This window comes from Osmerus mordax, chromosome 11 (genome assembly GCF_038355195.1).
Source record: "Osmerus mordax isolate fOsmMor3 chromosome 11, fOsmMor3.pri, whole genome shotgun sequence".
Taxonomy (NCBI): domain Eukaryota; kingdom Metazoa; phylum Chordata; class Actinopteri; order Osmeriformes; family Osmeridae; genus Osmerus; species Osmerus mordax.
Genome location: NC_090060.1, coordinates 1,416,097 through 1,428,943, shown reverse-complemented (window position 1 = coordinate 1,428,943; position 12,847 = coordinate 1,416,097). Strand labels below are relative to the sequence as shown.

At 47.3% G+C, this 12,847-nt stretch overlaps 5 non-coding genes across 5 annotated transcripts; all 5 read left to right on the top strand.

Moving 5' to 3' along the window:
• The first annotated feature begins 1,992 nt into the window (after nucleotides 1–1,992).
• On the top strand, nucleotides 1,993–2,074 carry trnas-gcu (transfer RNA serine (anticodon GCU)). The gene has a single exon. It is a non-coding gene; the product is annotated as a tRNA-Ser (tRNA).
• A 4,494-nt stretch (nucleotides 2,075–6,568) lies between these two features.
• On the top strand, nucleotides 6,569–6,650 carry trnas-gcu (transfer RNA serine (anticodon GCU)). Its single transcript has one exon. It is a non-coding gene; the product is annotated as a tRNA-Ser (tRNA).
• Nucleotides 6,651–6,883: 233 nt separating this feature from the next.
• On the top strand, nucleotides 6,884–6,965 carry trnas-gcu (transfer RNA serine (anticodon GCU)). The gene has a single exon. It is a non-coding gene; the product is annotated as a tRNA-Ser (tRNA).
• A 1,459-nt stretch (nucleotides 6,966–8,424) lies between these two features.
• Nucleotides 8,425–8,506, top strand: trnas-gcu (transfer RNA serine (anticodon GCU)). Its single transcript has one exon. It is a non-coding gene; the product is annotated as a tRNA-Ser (tRNA).
• Nucleotides 8,507–12,735: 4,229 nt separating this feature from the next.
• trnas-gcu (transfer RNA serine (anticodon GCU)) lies at nucleotides 12,736–12,817 on the top strand. The gene has a single exon. It is a non-coding gene; the product is annotated as a tRNA-Ser (tRNA).
• Nucleotides 12,818–12,847: the final 30 nt, after the last annotated feature.

The window sequence follows — 12,847 nt, the reverse complement described above, 5'->3', positions numbered from 1 at the left end:
CCCCTCCACCACTGCCTTTCCAGCAACTCTTTGATTCCTTCCTCAGCTCCTGACTATATTCCTTTTCACAATTGTGCCTGGTGTCACCTGCTTTTCTCCATGTTTTGTGAAATGGAAGGTTCTTTCACCACCGAGGGCCTAGTGATGTAAATGACGAGGTGGCCGAGTGGTTAAGGAGATGGACTGCTAATCCTTTGTGCTCTGCACGCGTGAGTTCGAATCTCATCCTCGTCGGCAAGTTATCTTTATGACATGTCCACCTTTGTCAATTGAAATTCTTCTGTCCCTCAACCCTTACTGCTCATATTTAGTGCCCCCCTCCACCACTGCCTTTCCAGCAACTCTTTGATTCCTTCCTCAGCTCCTGACTATATTCTTTTTCACAATTGTGCCTGTCGTCACCTGCTTTTCTCCATGTTTTGTGAAATGGAAGGTTCTTTCACCACCGTGGGCCAAGTGCTGTTAATGACGAGGTGGCCGAGTGGTTAAGGCGATGGACTGCTAATCCATTGTGCTCTGCATGCGTGAGTTCGAATCTCATCCTCGTCGGCAAGTTATCTTTATGACATGTCCACCTTTGTCAATTGAAATTCTTCTGTCCCTCAACCCTTAGTGCCCCCCTCCACCACTGCCTTTCCAGCAACTCTTTGATTCCTTCCTCAGCTCCTGACTATATTCCTTTTCACAATTGTGCCTGTCGTCACCTGCTTTTCTCCATGTTTTGTGAAATGGAAGGTTCTTTCACCACTGTGGGCCAAGTGCTGTTAATGACGAGGTGGCCGAGTGGTTAAGGCGATGGACTGCTAATCCATTGTGCTCTGCACGCGTGAGTTTGAATCTCATCCTCGTCGGCAAGTTATCTTTATGACATGTCCACCTTTGTCAATTGAAATTCTTCTGTCCCTTACTGCTCATATTTAGTGCCCCCCTCCACCACTGCCTTTCCAGCAACTCTTTGATTCCTTCCTCAGCTCCTGACTATATTCCATTTCACAATTGTGCCTATCGTCACCTGCTTTTCTCCATGTTTTGTGAAATGGAAGGTTCTTTCACCACCGTGGGCCAAGTGCTGTTAATGACGAGGTGGCCGAGTGGTTAAGGCGATGGACTGCTAATCCGTTGTGCTCTGCATGCGTGAGTTCGAATCTCATCCTCGTCGGCAAGTTATCTTTATGACATGTCCACCTTTGTCAATTGAAATTCTTCTGTCCCTCAACCCTTAGTGCCCCCCTCCACCACTGCCTTTCCAGCAACTCTTTGATTCCTTCCTCAGCTCCTGACTATATTCCTTTTCACAATTGTGCCTGTCGTCACCTGCTTTTCTCCATGTTTTGTGAAATGGAAGGTTCTTTCAACACCGTGGGCCCAGTGCTGTAAATGACGAGGTGGCCGATTGGTTAAGGCGATGGACTGCTAATCCATTGTGCTCTGCACGCGTGAGTTTGAATCTCATCCTCGTCGGCAAGTTATCTTTATGACATGTCCACCTTTGTCAATTGAAATTCTTCTGTCCCTTACTGCTCATATTTAGTGCCCCCCTCCACCACTGCCTTTCCAGCAACTCTTTGATTCCTTCCTCAGCTCCTGACTATATTCCTTTTCACAATTGTGCCTGGTGTCACCTGCTTTTCTCCATGTTTTGTGAAATGGAAGGTTCTTCCACCACCGAGGGCCTAGTGATGTAAATGACGAGGTGGCTGAGTGGTTAAGGCGATGGACTGCTAATCCCTTGTGCTCTGCACGCGTGAGTTCGAATCTCATCCTCGTCGGCAAGTTATCTTTATGACATGTCAATTGAAATTCTTCTGTCCCTCAACCCTTACTGCTCATATTTAGTGCCCCCCTCCACCACTGCCTTTCCAGCAACTCTTTGATTCCTTCCTCAGCTCCTGACTATATTCTTTTTCACAATTGTGCCTGTCGTCACCTGCTTTTCTCCATGTTTTGTGAAATGGAAGGTTCTTTCACCACTGTGGGCCAAGTGCTGTTAATGACGAGGTGGCCGAGTGGTTAAGGCGATGGACTGCTAATCCATTGTGCTCTGCACGCGTGAGTTCGAATCTCATCCTCGTCGGCAAGTTATCTTTATGACATGTCCACCTTTGTCAATTGAAATTCTTCTGTCCCTTACTGCTCATATTTAGTGCCCCCCTCCACCACTGCCTTTCCAGAAACTCTTTGATTCCTTCCTCAGCTCCTGACTATATTCCATTTCACAATTGTGCCTATCGTCACCTGCTTTTCTCCATGTTTTGTGAAATGGAAGGTTCTTTCACCACCGTGGGCCCAGTGCTGTAAATGACGAGGTGGCCGAGTGGTTAAGCCGATGGACTGCTAATCGGTTGTGCTCTGCACGCGTGAGTTCGAATCTCATCCTCGTCGGCAAGTTATCTATATGACATGTCCACCTTTGTCAGTTGAAATTCTTCTGTCCCTCAACCCTTAGTGCCCCCCTCCACCACTGCCTTTCCAGCAACTCTTTGATTCCTTCCTCAGCTCCTGACTATATTCCTTTTCACAATTGTGCCTGGTGTCACCTGCTTTTCTCCATGTTTTGTGAAATGGAAGGTTCTTTCACCACCGAGGGCCTAGTGATGTAAATGACGAGGTGGCCGAGTGGTTAAGGAGATGGACTGCTAATCCTTTGTGCTCTGCACGCGTGAGTTCGAATCTCATCCTCGTCGGCAAGTTATCTTTATGACATGTCCACCTTTGTCAATTGAAATTCTTCTGTCCCTCAACCCTTACTGCTCATATTTAGTGCCCCCCTCCACCACTGCCTTTCCAGCAACTCTTTGATTCCTTCCTCAGCTCCTGACTATATTCTTTTTCACAATTGTGCCTGTCGTCACCTGCTTTTCTCCATGTTTTGTGAAATGGAAGGTTCTTTCACCACCGTGGGCCAAGTGCTGTTAATGACGAGGTGGCCGAGTGGTTAAGGCGATGGACTGCTAATCCATTGTGCTCTGCATGCGTGAGTTCGAATCTCATCCTCGTCGGCAAGTTATCTTTATGACATGTCCACCTTTGTCAATTGAAATTCTTCTGTCCCTCAACCCTTAGTGCCCCCCTCCACCACTGCCTTTCCAGCAACTCTTTGATTCCTTCCTCAGCTCCTGACTATATTCTTTTTCACAATTGTGCCTGTCGTCACCTGCTTTTCTCCATGTTTTGTGAAATGGAAGGTTCTTTCACCACTGTGGGCCAAGTGCTGTTAATGACGAGGTGGCCGAGTGGTTAAGGCGATGGACTGCTAATCCATTGTGCTCTGCACGCGTGAGTTTGAATCTCATCCTCGTCGGCAAGTTATCTTTATGACATGTCCACCTTTGTCAATTGAAATTCTTCTGTCCCTTACTGCTCATATTTAGTGCCCCCCTCCACCACTGCCTTTCCAGCAACTCTTTGATTCCTTCCTCAGCTCCTGACTATATTCCATTTCACAATTGTGCCTATCGTCACCTGCTTTTCTCCATGTTTTGTGAAATGGAAGGTTCTTTCACCACCGTGGGCCAAGTGCTGTTAATGACGAGGTGGCCGAGTGGTTAAGGCGATGGACTGCTAATCCATTGTGCTCTGCATGCGTGAGTTCGAATCTCATCCTCGTCGGCAAGTTATCTTTATGACATGTCCACCTTTGTCAATTGAAATTCTTCTGTCCCTCAACCCTTAGTGCCCCCCTCCACCACTGCCTTTCCAGCAACTCTTTGATTCCTTCCTCAGCTCCTGACTATATTCCTTTTCACAATTGTGCCTGTCGTCACCTGCTTTTCTCCATGTTTTGTGAAATGGAAGGTTCTTTCAACACCGTGGGCCCAGTGCTGTAAATGACGAGGTGGCCGATTGGTTAAGGCGATGGACTGCTAATCCATTGTGCTCTGCACGCGTGAGTTTGAATCTCATCCTCGTCGGCAAGTTATCTTTATGACATGTCCACCTTTGTCAATTGAAATTCTTCTGTCCCTTACTGCTCATATTTAGTGCCCCCCTCCACCACTGCCTTTCCAGAAACTCTTTGATTCCTTCCTCAGCTCCTGACTATATTCCATTTCACAATTGTGCCTATCGTCACCTGCTTTTCTCCATGTTTTGTGAAATGGAAGGTTCTTTCACCACCGTGGGCCCAGTGCTGTAAATGACGAGGTGGCCGAGTGGTTAAGCCGATGGACTGCTAATTCGTTGTGCTCTGCACGCGTGAGTTCGAATCTCATCCTCGTCGGCAAGTTATCTTTATGACATGTCCACCTTTGTCAATTGAAATTCTTCTGTCCCTCAACCCTTAGTGCCCCCCTCCACCACTGCCTTTCCAGCAACTCTTTGATTCCTTCCTCAGCTCCTGACTATATTCCTTTTCACAATTGTGCCTGTCGTCACCTGCTTTTCTCCATGTTTTGTGAAATGGAAGGTTCTTTCAACACCGTGGGCCCAGTGCTGTAAATGACGAGGTGGCCGATTGGTTAAGGCGATGGACTGCTAATCCATTGTGCTCTGCACGCGTGAGTTTGAATCTCATCCTCGTCGGCAAGTTATCTTTATGACATGTCCACCTTTGTCAATTGAAATTCTTCTGTCCCTTACTGCTCATATTTAGTGCCCCCCTCCACCACTGCCTTTCCAGCAACTCTTTGATTCCTTCCTCAGCTCCTGACTATATTCCTTTTCACAATTGTGCCTGGTGTCACCTGCTTTTCTCCATGTTTTGTGAAATGGAAGGTTCTTCCACCACCGAGGGCCTAGTGATGTAAATGACGAGGTGGCCGAGTGGTTAAGGCGATGGACTGCTAATCCCTTGTGCTCTGCACGCGTGAGTTCGAATCTCATCCTCGTCGGCAAGTTATCTTTATGACATGTCAATTGAAATTCTTCTGTCCCTCAACCCTTACTGCTCATATTTAGTGCCCCCCTCCACCACTGCCTTTCCAGCAACTCTTTGATTCCTTCCTCAGCTCCTGACTATATTCCATTTCACAATTGTGCCTATCGTCACCTGCTTTTCTCCATGTTTTGTGAAATGGAAGGTTCTTTCACCACCGTGGGCCCAGTGCTGTAAATTACGAGGTGGCCGAGTGGTTAAGGCGATGGACTGCTAATCCGTTGTGCTCTGCACGCGTGAGTTCGAATCTCATCCTCGTCGGCAAGTTATCTTTATGACATGTCCACCTTTGTCAATTGAAATTCTTCTGTCCCTCAACCCTTAGTGCCCCCCTCCACCACTGCCTTTCCAGCAACTCTTTGATTCCTTCCTCAGCTCCTGACTATATTCCTTTTCACAATTGTGCCTGTCGTCACCTGCTTTTCTCCATGTTTTGTGAAATGGAAGGTTCTTTCACCACCGAGGGCCTAGTGATGTAAATGACGAGGTGGCCGAGTGGTTAAGGAGATGGACTGCTAATCCTTTGTGCTCTGCACGCGTGAGTTCGAATCTCATCCTCGTCGGCAAATTATCTTTATGACATGTCCACCTTTGTCAATTGAAATTCTTCTGTCCCTCAACCCTTAGTGCCCCCCTCCACCACTGCCTTTCCAGCAACTCTTTGATTCCTTCCTCAGCTCCTGACTATATTCCTTTTCACAATTGTGCCTGGTGTCACCTGCTTTTCTCCATGTTTTGTGGAATGGAAGGTTCTTTCACCACCGAGGGCCTAGTGATGTAAATGACGAGGTGGCCGAGTGGTTAAGGCGATGGACTGCTAATCCATTGTGCTCTGCACGCGTGAGTTTGAATCTCATCCTCGTCGGCAAGTTATCTTTATGACATGTCCACCTTTGTCAATTGAAATTCTTCTGTCCCTTACTGCTCATATTTAGTGCCCCCCTCCACCACTGCCTTTCCAGAAACTCTTTGATTCCTTCCTCAGCTCCTGACTATATTCCATTTCACAATTGTGCCTATCGTCACCTGCTTTTCTCCATGTTTTGTGAAATGGAAGGTTCTTTCACCACCGTGGGCCCAGTGCTGTAAATGATGAGGTGGCCGAGTGGTTAAGGCGATGGACTGCTAATCCATTGTGCTCTGCATGCGTGAGTTCGAATCTCATCCTCGTCGCCAAGTTATCTTTATGACATGTCCACCTTTGTCAATTGAAATTCTTCTGTCCCTCAACCCTTAGTGCCCCCCTCCACCACTGCCTTTCCAGCAACTCTTTGATTCCTTCCTCAGCTCCTGACTATATTCTTTTTCACAATTGTGCCTGTCGTCACCTGCTTTTCTCCATGTTTTGTGAAATGGAAGGTTCTTTCACCAGCGTGGGCCCAGTGCTGTAAATGACGAGGTGGCCGAGTGGTTAAGGCGATGGACTGCTAATCCATTGTGCTCTGCATGCGTTAGTTCGAATCTCATCCTCGTCGGCAAGTTATCTTTATGACATGTCCACCTTTGTCAATTGAAATTCTTCTGTCCCTCAACCCTTAGTGCCCCCCTCCACCACTGCCTTTCCAGAAACTCTTTGATTCCTTCCTCAGCTCCTGACTATATTCCTTTTCACAATTGTGCCTGTCGTCACCTGCTTTTCTCCATGTTTTGTGAAATGGAAGGTTCTTTCACCACCGTGGGCCCAGTGCTGTAAATGACGAGGTGGCCGAGTGGTTAAGGCGATGGACTGCTAATCCATTGTGCTCTGCACGCGTGAGTTCGAATCTCATCCTCGTCGGCAAGTTATCTTTACGACATGTCCACCTTTGTCAATTGAAATTCTTCTGTCCCTCAACCCTTACTGCTCATATTTAGTGCCCCCCTCCACCACTGCCTTTCCAGAAACTCTTTGATTCCTTCCTCAGCTCCTGACTATATTCCATTTCACAATTGTGCCTATCGTCACCTGCTTTTCTCCATGTTTTGTGAAATGGAAGGTTCTTTCACCACCGTGGGCTTAGTTCTGTGAATGACGAGGTGGCCGAGTGGTTAAGGCGATGGACTGCTAATCCATTGTGCTCTGCACGCGTGAGTTCGAATCTCATCCTCGTCGGCAAGTTATCTTTATGACATGTCCACCTTTGTCAATTGAAATTCTTCTGTCCCTCAACCCTTACTGCTCATATTTAGTGCCCCCCTCCACCACTGCCTTTCCAGCAACTCTTTGATTCCTTCCTCAGCTCCTGACTATATTCCTTTTCACAATTGTGCCTGTCGTCACCTGCTTTTCTCCATGTTTTGTGAAATGGAAGGTTCTTTCAACACCGTGGGCCCAGTGCTTTAAATGACGAGGTGGCCGATTGGTTAAGGCGATGGACTGCTAATCCGTTGTGCTCTGCACGCGTGAGTTTGAATCTCATCCTCTTCGGCAAGTTATCTTTATGACATGTCCACCTTTGTCAATTGAAATTCTTCTGTCCCTTACTGCTCATATTTAGTGCCCCCCTCCACCACTGCCTTTCCAGAAACTCTTTGATTCCTTCTTCAGCTCCTGACTATATTCCATTTCACAATTGTGCCTATCGTCACCTGCTTTTCTCCATGTTTTGTGGAATGGAAGGTTCTTTCACCACCGAGGGCCTAGTGATGTAAATGACGAGGTGGCCGAGTGGTTAAGGCGATGGACTGCTAATCCATTGTGCTCTGCACGCGTGAGTTTGAATCTCATCCTCGTCGGCAAGTTATCTTTATGACATGTCCACCTTTGTCAATTGAAATTCTTCTGTCCCTTACTGCTCATATTTAGTGCCCCCCTCCACCACTGCCTTTCCAGAAACTCTTTGATTCCTTCCTCAGCTCCTGACTATATTCCATTTCACAATTGTGCCTATCGTCACCTGCTTTTCTCCATGTTTTGTGAAATGGAAGGTTCTTTCCCCACCGTGGGCCCAGTGCTGTAAATGACGAGGTGGCCGAGTGATTAAGGCGATGGACTGCTAATCCATTGTGTTCTGCATGCGTGAGTTCGAATCTCATCCTCGTCGGCAAATTATCTTTATGACATGTCCACCTTTGTCAATTGAAATTCTTCTGTCCCTCAACCCTTAGTGCCCCCCTCCACCACTGCCTTTCCAGCAACTCTTTGATTCCTTCCTCAGCTCCTGACTATATTCCTTTTCACAATTGTGCCTGGTGTCACCTGCTTTTCTCCATGTTTTGTGGAATGGAAGGTTCTTTCACCACCGAGGGCCTAGTGATGTAAATGACGAGGTGGCCGAGTGGTTAAGGCGATGGACTGCTAATCCATTGTGCTCTGCACGCGTGAGTTTGAATCTCATCCTCGTCGGCAAGTTATCTTTATGACATGTCCACCTTTGTCAATTGAAATTCTTCTGTCCCTTACTGCTCATATTTAGTGCCCCCCTCCACCACTGCCTTTCCAGAAACTCTTTGATTCCTTCCTCAGCTCCTGACTATATTCCATTTCACAATTGTGCCTATCGTCACCTGCTTTTCTCCATGTTTTGTGAAATGGAAGGTTCTTTCCCCACCGTGGGCCCAGTGCTGTAAATGACGAGGTGGCCGAGTGGTTAAGGCGATGGACTGCTAATCCATTGTGCTCTGCACGCGTGAGTTCGAATCTCATCCTCGTCGGCAAGTTATCTTTATGACATGTCCACCTTTGTCAATTGAAATTCTTCTGTCCCTCAACCCTTACTGCTCATATTTAGTGCCCCCCTCCACCACTGCCTTTCCAGCAACTCTTTGATTCCTTCCTCAGCTCCTGACTATATTCCTTTTCACAATTGTGCCTGTCGTCACCTGCTTTTCTCCATGTTTTGTGAAATGGAAGGTTCTTTCAACACCGTGGGCCCAGTGCTTTAAATGACGAGGTGGCCGATTGGTTAAGGCGATGGACTGCTAATCCGTTGTGCTCTGCACGCGTGAGTTTGAATCTCATCCTCTTCGGCAAGTTATCTTTATGACATGTCCACCTTTGTCAATTGAAATTCTTCTGTCCCTTACTGCTCATATTTAGTGCCCCCCTCCACCACTGCCTTTCCAGAAACTCTTTGATTCCTTCTTCAGCTCCTGACTATATTCCATTTCACAATTGTGCCTATCGTCACCTGCTTTTCTCCATGTTTTGTGAAATGGAAGGTTCTTTCACCACCGTGGGCCCAGTGCTGTAAATGACGAGGTGGCGGAGTGGTTAAGCCGATGGACTGCTAATCCGTTGTGCTCTGCACGCGTGAGTTCGAATCTCATCCTCGTCGGCAAGTTATCTATATGACATGTCCACCTTTGTCAGTTGAAATTCTTCTGTCCCTCAACCCTTAGTGCCCCCCTCCACCACTGCCTTTCCAGCAACTCTTTGATTCCTTCCTCAGCTCCTGACTATATTCCTTTTCACAATTGTGCCTGGTGTCACCTGCTTTTCTCCATGTTTTGTGAAATGGAAGGTTCTTTCACCACCGAGGGCCTAGTGATGTAAATGACGAGGTGGCCGAGTGGTTAAGGAGATGGACTGCTAATCCTTTGTGCTCTGCACGCGTGAGTTCGAATCTCATCCTCGTCGGCAAGTTATCTTTATGACATGTCCACCTTTGTCAATTGAAATTCTTCTGTCCCTCAAACCTTACTGCTCATATTTAGTGCCCCCCTCCACCACTGCCCTTCCAGAAACTCTTTGATTCCTTCCTCAGCTCCTGACTATATTCCTTTTCACAATTGTGCCTGGTGTCACCTGCTTTTCTCCATGTTTTGTGAAATGGAAGGTTCTTTCACCACCGTGGGCCCAGTGCTGTAAATGACGAGGTGGCCGAGTGATTAAGGCGATGGACTGCTAATCCATTGTGCTCTGCATGCGTGAGTTCGAATCTCATCCTCGTCGGCAAATTATCTTTATGACATGTCCACCTTTGTCAATTGAAATTCTTCTGTCCCTCAACCCTTAGTGCCCCCCTCCACCACTGCCTTTCCAGCAACTCTTTGATTCCTTCCTCAGCTCCTGACTATATTCCTTTTCACAATTGTGCCTGGTGTCACCTGCTTTTCTCCATGTTTTGTGGAATGGAAGGTTCTTTCACCACCGAGGGCCTAGTGATGTAAATGACGAGGTGGCCGAGTGGTTAAGGAGATGGACTGCTAATCCTTTGTGCTCTGCGCGCGTGAGTTCGAATCTCATACTCGTCGGCAAGTTATCTTTATGACATGTCCACCTTTTTCAATTGAAATTCTTTTGTCCCTCAACCCTTACTGCTCATATTTAGTGCCCCCCTCCACCACTGCCTTTCCAGCAACTCTTTGATTCCTTCCTCAGCTCCTGACTATATTCCATTTCACAATTGTGCCTGTCGTCACCTGCTTTTCTCCATGTTTTGTGAAATGGAAGGTTCTTTCACCACCGTGGGCCCAGTGTTGTAAATGACGAGGTGGCCGAGTGGTTAAGGCGATGGACTGCTAATCCATTGTGCTCTGCATGCGTTAGTTCGAATCTCATCCTCGTCGGCAAGTTATCTTTATGACATGTCCACCTTTGTCAATTGAAATTCTTCTGTCCCTCAACCCTTAGTGCCCCCCTCCACCACTGCCTTTCCAGCAACTCTTTGATTCCTTCCTCAGCTCCTGACTATATTCCTTTTCACAATTGTGCCTGGTGTCACCTGCTTTTCTCCATGTTTTGTGGAATGGAAGGTTCTTTCACCACCGTGGGCCCAGTGCTGTAAATGACGAGGTGGCCGAGTGGTTAAGCCGATGGACTGCTAATCCGTTGTGCTCTGCACCCGTGAGTTCGAATCTCATCCTTGTCGGCAAGTTATCTATATGACATGTCCACCTTTGTCAATTGAAATTCTTCTGTCCCTCAACCCTTACTGCTCATATTTAGTGCCCCCCTCCACCACTGCCTTTCCAGCAACTCTTTGATTCCTTCCTCAGCTCCTGACTATATTCCTTTTCACAATTGTGCCTGTCGTCACCTGCTTTTCTCCATGTTTTGTGAAATGGAAGGTTCTTTCAACACCGTGGGCCCAGTGCTTTAAATGACGAGGTGGCCGATTGGTTAAGGCGATGGACTGCTAATCCGTTGTGCTCTGCACGCGTGAGTTTGAATCTCATCCTCTTCGGCAAGTTATCTTTATGACATGTCCACCTTTGTCAATTGAAATTCTTCTGTCCCTTACTGCTCATATTTAGTGCCCCCCTCCACCACTGCCTTTCCAGAAACTCTTTGATTCCTTCTTCAGCTCCTGACTATATTCCATTTCACAATTGTGCCTATCGTCACCTGCTTTTCTCCATGTTTTGTGAAATGGAAGGTTCTTTCACCACCGTGGGCCCAGTGCTGTAAATGACGAGGTGGCGGAGTGGTTAAGCCGATGGACTGCTAATCCGTTGTGCTCTGCATGCGTGAGTTCGAATCTCATCCTCGTCGGCAAGTTATCTATATGACATGTCCACCTTTGTCAGTTGAAATTCTTCTGTCCCTCAACCCTTAGTGCCCCCCTCCACCACTGCCTTTCCAGCAACTCTTTGATTCCTTCCTCAGCTCCTGACTATATTCCTTTTCACAATTGTGCCTGGTGTCACCTGCTTTTCTCCATGTTTTGTGAAATGGAAGGTTCTTTCACCACCGAGGGCCTAGTGATGTAAATGACGAGGTGGCCGAGTGGTTAAGGAGATGGACTGCTAATCCTTTGTGCTCTGCACGCGTGAGTTCGAATCTCATCCTCGTCGGCAAGTTATCTTTATGACATGTCCACCTTTGTCAATTGAAATTCTTCTGTCCCTCAAACCTTACTGCTCATATTTAGTGCCCCCCTCCACCACTGCCCTTCCAGAAACTCTTTGATTCCTTCCTCAGCTCCTGACTATATTCCTTTTCACAATTGTGCCTGGTGTCACCTGCTTTTCTCCATGTTTTGTGAAATGGAAGGTTCTTTCACCACCGTGGGCCCAGTGCTGTAAATGACGAGGTGGCCGAGTGATTAAGGCGATGGACTGCTAATCCATTGTGCTCTGCATGCGTGAGTTCGAATCTCATCCTCGTCGGCAAGTTATCTTTATGACATGTCCACCTTTGTCAATTGAAATTCTTCTGTCCCTCAACCCTTAGTGCCCCCCTCCACCACTGCCTTTCCAGCAACTCTTTGATTCCTTCCTCAGCTCCTGACTATATTCCTTTTCACAATTGTGCCTGTCGTCACCTGCTTTTCTCCATGTTTTGTGAAATGGAAGGTTCTTTCACCACCGTGGGCCCAGTGCTGTAAATGACGAGGTGGCCGAGTGATTAAGGCGATGGACTGCTAATCCATTGTGTTCTGCATGCGTGAGTTCGAATCTCATCCTCGTCGGCAAATTATCTTTATGACATGTCCACCTTTGTCAATTGAAATTCTTCTGTCCCTCAACCCTTAGTGCCCCCCTCCACCACTGCCTTTCCAGCAACTCTTTGATTCCTTCCTCAGCTCCTGACTATATTCCTTTTCACAATTGTGCCTGGTGTCACCTGCTTTTCTCCATGTTTTGTGGAATGGAAGGTTCTTTCACCACCGAGGGCCTAGTGATGTAAATGAGGAGGTGGCCGAGTGGTTAAGGCGATGGACTGCTAATCCATTGTGCTCTGCACGCGTGAGTTTGAATCTCATCCTCGTCGGCAAGTTATCTTTATGACATGTCCACCTTTGTCAATTGAAATTCTTCTGTCCCTTACTGCTCATATTTAGTGCCCCCCTCCACCACTGCCTTTCCAGAAACTCTTTGATTCCTTCCTCAGCTCCTGACTATATTCCATTTCACAATTGTGCCTATCGTCACCTGCTTTTCTCCATGTTTTGTGAAATGGAAGGTTCTTTCCCCACCGTGGGCCCAGTGCTGTAAATGACGAGGTGGCCGAGTGGTTAAGGCGATGGACTGCTAATCCATTGTGCTCTGCACGCGTGAGTTCGAATCTCATCCTCGTCGGCAAGTTATCTTTATGACATGTCAATTGAA